Source organism: Myotis nattereri (genome assembly GCF_964212035.1).
Source record: "Myotis nattereri genome assembly, chromosome: X".
In the NCBI taxonomy this organism is placed as follows: Eukaryota; Metazoa; Chordata; class Mammalia; order Chiroptera; family Vespertilionidae; genus Myotis; species Myotis nattereri.
In genome coordinates, this window is record NC_138078.1 from 46,963,912 (window position 1) to 46,972,825 (window position 8,914).

An 8,914-nucleotide genomic window follows, 5' to 3' on the forward strand; every position below is an offset into this window, starting at 1 on the left:
CCCTTTTCTCCACATCCTCTCCAGCACTTGTCGTTTGTTGATTTGTTGATGATAGCCATTCTGACAGGAGTGAGATGGTAACTCATTGTTGTTTTAATTTGCATTTCTCAGATGATTAGTGACTTTGAGCATGTTGTCATGTCTCTTGGCTTTCTGAATGTCCTCTTTTGAAAAGTGTCTATTTAGGTCCTTTGCCCATTTTTTTATTGGATTGTTTATTTTCCTTTTGTTAAGTTGTATGAGTTCCCTATAAATTTTGGAGGTTAAACCCTTATCGGTGATAACATTGGCAAATATGTTCTCTCATGCAGTGGGCTTTCTTGTTGCTTTGTTGATGGTTTCTTTTGCTGTGCAGAAGCTTTTTATTTTGATTTAGTCCCATTTGTTCATTTTCTCTTTAGTTTCCAATGCCCTAGGAGATGTATCAGTATAGAAATTGCTTTGGGAAATGTCTGAGATTTTGTTGCCTTTGTATTCTTCTAGTATTCTTATGGTTTCCCATCTTACATTTACGTCCTTTATCCATTTTGAGTTTATTTTTGTGTATGGTGTAAGTTGGTGGTCTAGTTTCATTTTCTTGCATGTATCTGTCCAATTCTCCCAAGACCATTTATTGAAGAGACTATCTTTTTTTTAATATTTTTTTATTGCTTAAAGTATTACAAAAGGTATTACATATGTCTCCATTTTATCCCCCCGCCCTAGACAGTCCCCCAGCCTCCCCTATCCCCCAGTGTCTTATGTCCATTGGTTATGCTTATATGCATGCATACAAGTCCTTTAGTTGATCTCTTACCCCCCTATCTACTGCCCCCCAAACTCCCCGGCCTTCCCGCTGCATTTTGACAATCTGTTTGAGGCAGCTCTGTCTCTGTATCTATTATTGTTCAAAAGTTTATAATGGTCTCTATTATCCATGAATGAGTGAGATCATGTGGTATGTTTCCTTCATTGACTGGCTTATTTCACTTAGCATAATGCTCTCCAGTTCCATCCATGACGTTGCAAATGGTAAGAGTTCCTTCCTTTTTAGAGCAGCATAGTATTCCATCGTGTAGATGTACCACAGTTTTCTAATCCATTCATCTACTGATGGGCACTTAGGCTGTTTCCAGATCTTAGCTATGGTGAATTGTGCTGCTATGAACATAGGGGTGCATATATCTTTTCTGATTGGTGTTTCTGGTTTCTTGGGATATATTCCTAGAAGTGGGATCACTGGGTCAAATGGCAGTTCCATTTTTAGTTTTTTGAGGAAACTCCATACTGTCTTCCATAGTGGCTGCACCAGTCTGCATTCCCACCAGCAGTGCACAAGTGTTCCTTTTTCTCCACATCCTCTCCAGCACTTGTCGTTTGTTGATTTGTTGATGATAGCCAGTCTGACAGGTGTGAGATGGTACCTCATTGTTGTTTTGATTTGCATCTCTCGGATGATTAGTGACTTTGAGCATGTTTTCATATGTCTCTTGGCTTTCTGAATGTCCTCTTTTGAAAAGTGTCTATTTAGGTCCTTTGCCCATTTTTTTATTGGATTGTTTATCTTCCTTTTGTTAAGTTGTATGAGTTCCTATAAATTTTGGAGGTAAAACTCTTATTGGTGATAACATTGGCAAATATGTTCTCTCATGCACTGGGGTTTCTTGTTGCTTTGTTGATGGTTTCTTTTGCTGTGCAGAAGCTTTTTATTTTGATTTAGTCCCATTTGTTCATTTTCTCTTTAGTTTCCAATGCCCTAGGAGATGTATCAGTATAGAAATTGCTTTGGCATATGTCTGAGATTTTGTTGCCTTTGGATTCTTCTAGTATTCTTATGGTTTCCCATCTTACATTTACGTCCTTTATCCATTTTGAGTTTATTTTTGTGTATGGTGTAAGTTGGTGGTCTAGTTTCATTTTCTTGCATGTATCTGTCCAGTTCTCCCAAGACCATTTATTGAAGAGACTATCTTGACTCCATAGCATGTTCTTGTCTCCTTTGTCAAATATTAATTGAGCATATTGGTTCGGGCCGATTTCTACGCTCTCTATTCTATTCCATTGATCTATATGCCTATTCTTGTGCCAGTACCAGGCAGTTTTGAGAACAGTGGCTTTGTAATACAGTTTTATACCTGGTATTGAGATCCCACCTACTTTGTTCTTTCTCGGGATAGCTGCAGCTATTTGGGTCTTTTTTATTCCAGATAAATTTTTGGAGAGTTCGTTCTAGGTCTGTGAAATATGCCATTGGTATTTTAATGGGAAGTGATTTGAATTGATAGGTTGCTTTGGGGAGTATGGACATTTTAATGATGTTGATTCTACCAATCCATGAACACGGTATATTCTTCCATCCGTTTATGTCTACCTCTATCTCTTTTTTCAATGTCCTGTAGTTTTCTGAGTAGAGGTCTTTTACCTGTTTAGTTAAGTTTATTCCTAGTTAGCTTAATTTTTTTGTTGCAATGGTAAATGGGATTGTTTTTTTTAGTCTCTCTTTCTGTAAGTTCACTATTGGTGTGTAGAAATGCCATAGATTTCTTGGCGTTAATTCTGTGTCCTGCTACATTGCTGAATTCATTTATTCTGTCTAATAGTTTTTTGAAGGAGTTTTTAGGGTTTTTATGTATAATATCATATCATTTGCAAGTAAGGACAATTTTACTTCTTCTTTTCCAGTTTGGATGCCTTTTATTTCTTCTTCTTGTCTAATTGCTATGGCTAATACTTCCAGTACTATGTCGAACAGGAGTGGTGAGAGTGGGCATGCCTGTCTTGTTCCGGTTCTTACGGGAAATGGTGTTAGTTTTTGTCCATTTTGTATGAGGTTGACTGTGTGTTTGTCATATATGGCTTTCATTATGTTGAAGTATGATCCTTCTATTCCCACCTTGCTGAGAGTTTTTATAAAAAATGGGTGTTGGATTTTGTCAAATGCTTTCTCTGCATCAATTGATATGACTATGTGTTTTTTTTCTTTCAATTTGTTTATGTGATGTATCACGTTTAATGATTTGCGGATATTGTACCATCCTTGCATCCCTGGGATAAATCCTACTTGGTCATGATGTATGATCTTTCTGATGTACTGCTGGATCCGATTTGCTAAGATTTTGTTGAGGATTTTGGCATCTATGTTCATTATTCTTCCTGATTGAGTTTTGGAATGTTCTATTTTTCTAGGAATATGTCCATTTCCTCCAGGTTGTCTAGTTTGTTGGCGTAGAGTTTTCCATCGTATTTTTTAACAATTATTTGTATTTCTGTGGAGTCTGTTGTTATTTCACCTCTATCATTTCTGATTTTGTTTATGTGGGTCCTCTCTCTTTGCTTCTTGGTGAGACTGGCTAGAGGTTCATCAATCTTGTTTATCCTTTCAAAGAAACAGCTCTTGGGTTTATTGATATTATGTATTGTTTTTTTGGTCTCTATGTCCATTATTTCTGCTCTCATCTTTATTATATCGTTTCTTCTGTTCACTCTGGGCTTTTCTTGTTGCACTCTCTCTAGTTCTTTGAGATGTAGGGTTAGATGATTTACTACCAATTTTTTCTTGTTTTATGAGATAGGCCTGTAGAGCTATAAACTTCCCTCTCAAGACTGCCTTCAATGTGTCCCATATGTTTTTGGATTGTTGTGTTTTCAGTGTCTTTATTTTCCAGGATGTTTTTAATTTCTTTTTTTTATCTCATTGGTGACCCAATCAATATTTAATAACATCCTATTCAGCTTCCAGATTTTTGAGTATTTTGATTTGTTTTTATTGTAGTTTTTTTTCTAAAATTATGCCTTTGTGGTCTGAGAAGATGCTTGGTATGATTTCAAACTTCTTCAATTTGCGGAGACTTTGTTTGTGACCCAATATGTGGTCTATTTTTGAAAATGTTCCATGAGCACGTGAGAAGAATGTTTATTCCGTGGCTTAGGGGTGAAATGTTCTGAAGATGTCAATTAAGCCCATCTGTTCTAGTGAGTCATTTAGGATTGCTGTTTCTTTGCTGATTTTTTTGTCTATAGGATTTATCCAGTGATGTCAGTGGTGTATTAAAGTCCCCTACTATGATTGTATTGTTGTTGATATAACCCTTGATCGACGGGAGTTTTTTTATGTATTTGGGTGTTCCTGCATTGGGTGCATATATGTTTATCAGGGTTATATCCTTTTGTTGTAATGATCCCTTTAGTATTATGAAGTGGCCTTCCTTATCTCTTGTTATGGCCTTCACTTTGAGATCTATTTTGTCTGATATAAGTATTGCTACCCCAGCTTATTTTTCATTTCCGTTTGCCTGAAAGATATTTTTCCATCCCGTCACTTTCAGTCTGTGTGAGTCCCTTATTTTGAGGTGTGTCTCTTGTAGACAGCAAATATATGGGTCATGGTTTTTTATCCATTCAGCCACTCAATGTCTTTTGATTAGAGGATTTAGTCCATTTACGTTTAAATTATTATTGAAAGGTACTTGTTCGTAGCCATTTCTATTTTTTGTTCATGTTTTCTTTCTTAGCTTTTTATTTCTTCTTTTTACACCAGTCCCTTTAGCATTTCTTGCATTGCTGGCTTGGTGGTGATAAAATCCCTTAGTCTTTTTTTTTTTTTTTCTGTGAAGCCTCTTATTTAACCTTCAATTTTGAATGATAGCCTTGCTGGATAGAGTATTCTTGGATTCAGTCCTTTGCTTTGCATCACTTTGTAAATTTCTATCCATTTTTTTCTAGACTGATGTGTTTCTGTTGAGAAATCATTTGATAATCTAATGGGAGATCCCTTGTATGTAATTTTCCATCTCTCTCTTGCAGCCTGTAAGATTCTCTCTTTGTCCTGAACATTTGCCATGGTAATTATGATGCGTCTTGGTGTGGGTCTTTTTGGGTTCACCTTGTTTGGGACTCTCTGTGCTTGTGTGACTATTTTCTTCCCCACCTCAGGGAAGTTTTCTGATATTATTTCTTACAATTGGCTTTCTAACCCTTGTTCCTCTCTGTTGTTCTGGCACCTCTTTTATTCATATGTTGTTTCGTTTCATGTTGTCCTATAGCTCCCTTAGGCTATCCTGTCTTATAATTTTTTTTTTTCCAATTGCATTTCAGTTTGGGTGTGTTTTGCTTCCCTTTCTTCTAATTCGCTAATTCAGTCCCCTGCTTCTCCTAGTCTACTGTTGAAACTTTCAATGGTGTTTTTTATTGCAGCTATATCACTCTTCATTTCTTTTTGGTTCTTACATATTATTGATTTTTTCATCCTTTTCTTTTTGAATCTTACATAAGTTGTTGATTTTTTCATCAGTGTCTTGCTTCTTGCATAAGTTGTTGATTTTTTCCTCCATCAGGTTTATGCATTCTAGGACCCTTAATCTGAATTCTTTCTCTGTCATGGTGTATGCCTCTGTATCACTTAGCTGCTTTTCTGACAAGTCCTCCTTTTCTTTCATTTGGGGGTTTCTTTGTCCACCCATGTTTGATATCACCGACATATAGATTTTGAGTCGTTCAGTGGCTGCTCCTTGGGTGGCAGTGGCTCCTCGGGCTGTGGTTGCTCCTCTGGTGTTTGTGGTAGCAGCTGTTCCTCAGTTAGCAGCAGCTCCTCTGGTGGATGCTGTTCACAGCTGTGGTGGTTCCTCTGGCTCGTGAGGGGAGGTTTCACACACAGCTGCTGTTCCTCAGACAGAGGGTGTGCTGATCAAGAGGCTGCTGTTCCTTGGATGAGGTCGGGCTACACACACACCTACTACTCCTTGAACTGGGGCGGACTGCTCATGTGGCTGCTTATCCTTGAACTGGGTGGACTGCTCACGTGGCTGCTGATCCTTGGATGGGGGCTGGCTGCACACTGCTGTTGTTCCTCTCATGTGGTGGGCTCCTTGTGGGGCTACTGCTCCTAGGACCGACTGCTGTTTATTTCTAATATTATGCCATTGTGGTCTGAGAAGATGCTTGGTATTATTTAAATCTTCTTGAATTTGGGGAGTTTGTTTGTGACCCAATATGTGCTCTATTTTTGAAAATATCCATGAGCACTTGAGAGAAACGTATATTCCGTGGCTTTGGGGTGAAATGATCTGAAGATGTCAATTAAGTCCATCTGACCTAGTGAGTCATTTAGGATTGCTGTTTCTTTGCCAATTTTTTGTTTAGACGATTTATGCCATGATGTCAGTGATGTGTTTAAGTCCCTTATTATGATTGTGTTGTTGTCGATCTCTCCCTTGATATCTTCCAGGATTTTTTTTTTATGTATTTGGGTGCTCCTGCATTGGGTGCATATATGTTTATCAGGGTTATATCCTCTTGTTGTATTGATCCCTTTAGTATTATGAAGTGGCCTTCCTTATCTCTTGTTATGGCATTCTTTTCTGGCCTGATATATTTCTTGATTTTTTCATCCGTTTCCTCTTACTTCTTTCAAAAGTTGTTGATTTTTTCCTCCATCTGGTTTATGCATTCTAGGACCCTTAATCTGAATTCTTTTTCTGTCATGTTGCATGCCTCGGTTTCACTTAGCTGCTTTTCTGGCGAGTCTTTCTTTTCTTTCCTTTTGAGGTTTCTTTGTCTACCCATGTTTGATCTCACCGACATATCTAGATGTTGAGTCATTCAGGGGCTGCTCCTTGGGTGACAATCGCTTCTCAGGCTGTGGTTGCTCCTCAGGCAGTTGTGGTAGCAGCTGCTCCTTAGTTGGCAGCAGCTTCTCTGGTGGGTGCTGTTCACAGCTGTGGTGGCTCCTCTGGCTGGTGGGGAGAGGCTTCACACACAGCTGCTGTTCCTCAGACAGAGGGTGTGATGATCATGAGGTTGCTGTTCCTTGGATGGGGGCAGGCTACACACGCAGCTGCTACTCCTTGAACTGGGGTGGCCTGCTCATGTGGCTGCTGATCCTTGGATGGGGGCCCGCTGCATGCTGCTTTTGTTCCTCTCATGTGGTGGGCTGCTTGTGGGGCTGCTGCTCCTAGGACTTGGACAGGTTGATTGCAAGTCTGTTGCTCCTCGGAAGGGGGTGGGCTGCTTGCGAGGCTGCTGCTCTTTGGATGGGAGTGAGCTGCACACGTGGTTGCTCCTCCTCAGATGGGGACATGCCACTCACCTGGCTGCTGCTCTTCAGACAGGTGCAGGCTGTTGTGGCTCTTCTACTCGGACCAGTGCGTGCTGCGCAGGGCTGCTGCTCCTCTGACATGGGCGGTCTGCTTGTATGCCTGCTGCTTCTTGGACTGGGGTGGGCTGTTGCTGCTCCTCGAATGGGGCCAGGCTGCTCACAGAACTGCTGTTCCTCGGATGGGGGCGAGCTGCTCACACAGCTGCTGTTCCTCGGATTGGGCGGGCTGCTCGTGTGGCTGCTGCTGCTTGGACAACGGCAAGATACTTGTGCAGCTGCTGCTCCTTGGACTAATGCAGGGCATGTGCAGCTGCTGCTCCTCAGATGGGGGCGGGTTGCGCAGGGTTGCCGCTCCTCAGACCTAGGAAGACTGCTCATGCAGCTGCTGCTCCTTGGACAGGTCGGACTTCTTGTGTGGTTGCTGCTCCTTGGACAGGGAAGTGGGCTGTTCACACAGCTGCTGCTCCTTGGACAGGGGTAGGCCACATGAGGCTGCTGCTCTTAGCCTCAAGGCAGGCTGCTCATGAGGCTGATGCTCCCTGGACAAGAGCACGCCGCTCACGTGTCTGCTGCTCATGTGGTTGAAAAATAATGTGAAAAGAAGTAGGGAATAAAGGAACAAAAAAAAGGAGAACAAAGAAAAAAAAACCTAACAAAATAATAAAAAAATAAAAATGAAAAACTGAAATGTCATTCCTTTGGCTAGTTTAAGATCCCAGTTTTCTGGAATGTCTGTGCTTTTTCTTTTGTTTTTTTTTTTTGTTGTTGTTGTTGCTGCTGCTTCTGGGACTCCTTTGCCTAAAATTTATCTAATTTTTCATAATATAATCTTTAATGATTAGTGGGATTTATTTACCAAAATTCACAAGGACTATGTTCTGGCCTTCTTATTTATATCCTCATGATTTGGAAGTGATAGATTTTGTTAACTTTTTTTTTCTTATTGCTATTTTGTTAGTAGATCTATTCTGAAGTCTGACTTTTATGGATTTTTTTTTTTTTGTATGTAGTGATTTTGTGTGGGCTTAAACATTTCCATGCAGAGCTTTCTATATTTTTCAAAAAATTACTTCCTTATCTGGGTTCCCAGTGCCATTCAGATTTACTGTTATATCTATTAGATCTATGTATTTCCATATCTATCTGTCTGTCTTTCCCTCTTGCCTGGTCTCAAGCTTCATTTTTGTATTTACCCCAGAGTGTGTACAGTGCCAGGGTATAATAAGTGTTGAAATTTTGTTGAATGACTGAATCAGTAAACGAATAATTAAATGGATGAGTGGAATACACACAAACAGATACTCCTCAGACCTTTATGGGAAGCCATTATGCAAGCAGAGGGTCCTTCCTCCCTTCTTAAAGTCATTGCCTTTCCATTGTTATATATTACGTTTGAGTAGGATAACAATATAATTGCCAAACTGGGTCACTTTTGAGACATTAAGGGAGTGCTGTAAATAATTATTCCAGGGCACTGGTGGCTATGAACTGAGACATGTGGCCACTCTACTTTTGAAGGACATTCTTCTTTATTTACCTCTAATGATATCTATCATCTTGCCTGAGAAATTTGACACACTTGCTAGTTGATGTTTGAAAACTTTTCTATTCGTAGAAGCCTCATTTCCAGTCAAACACTTGGTGCCTTTTGCTTAGACACTCATGATTTCGCTACCCAGAGGCCTGTGGACAACTCTTGAGCATGCTTAATTTTCCTTATTTTCATTGTTTATATTTTAATGTCACAGAGCTTTCTATTTGTTTCAGCTGCTTACAGATAAAAGCATTATATAGTCTTTGTTGTGTTTATTTGAATTTGTTTTTCTATGCAGCATTTAATTC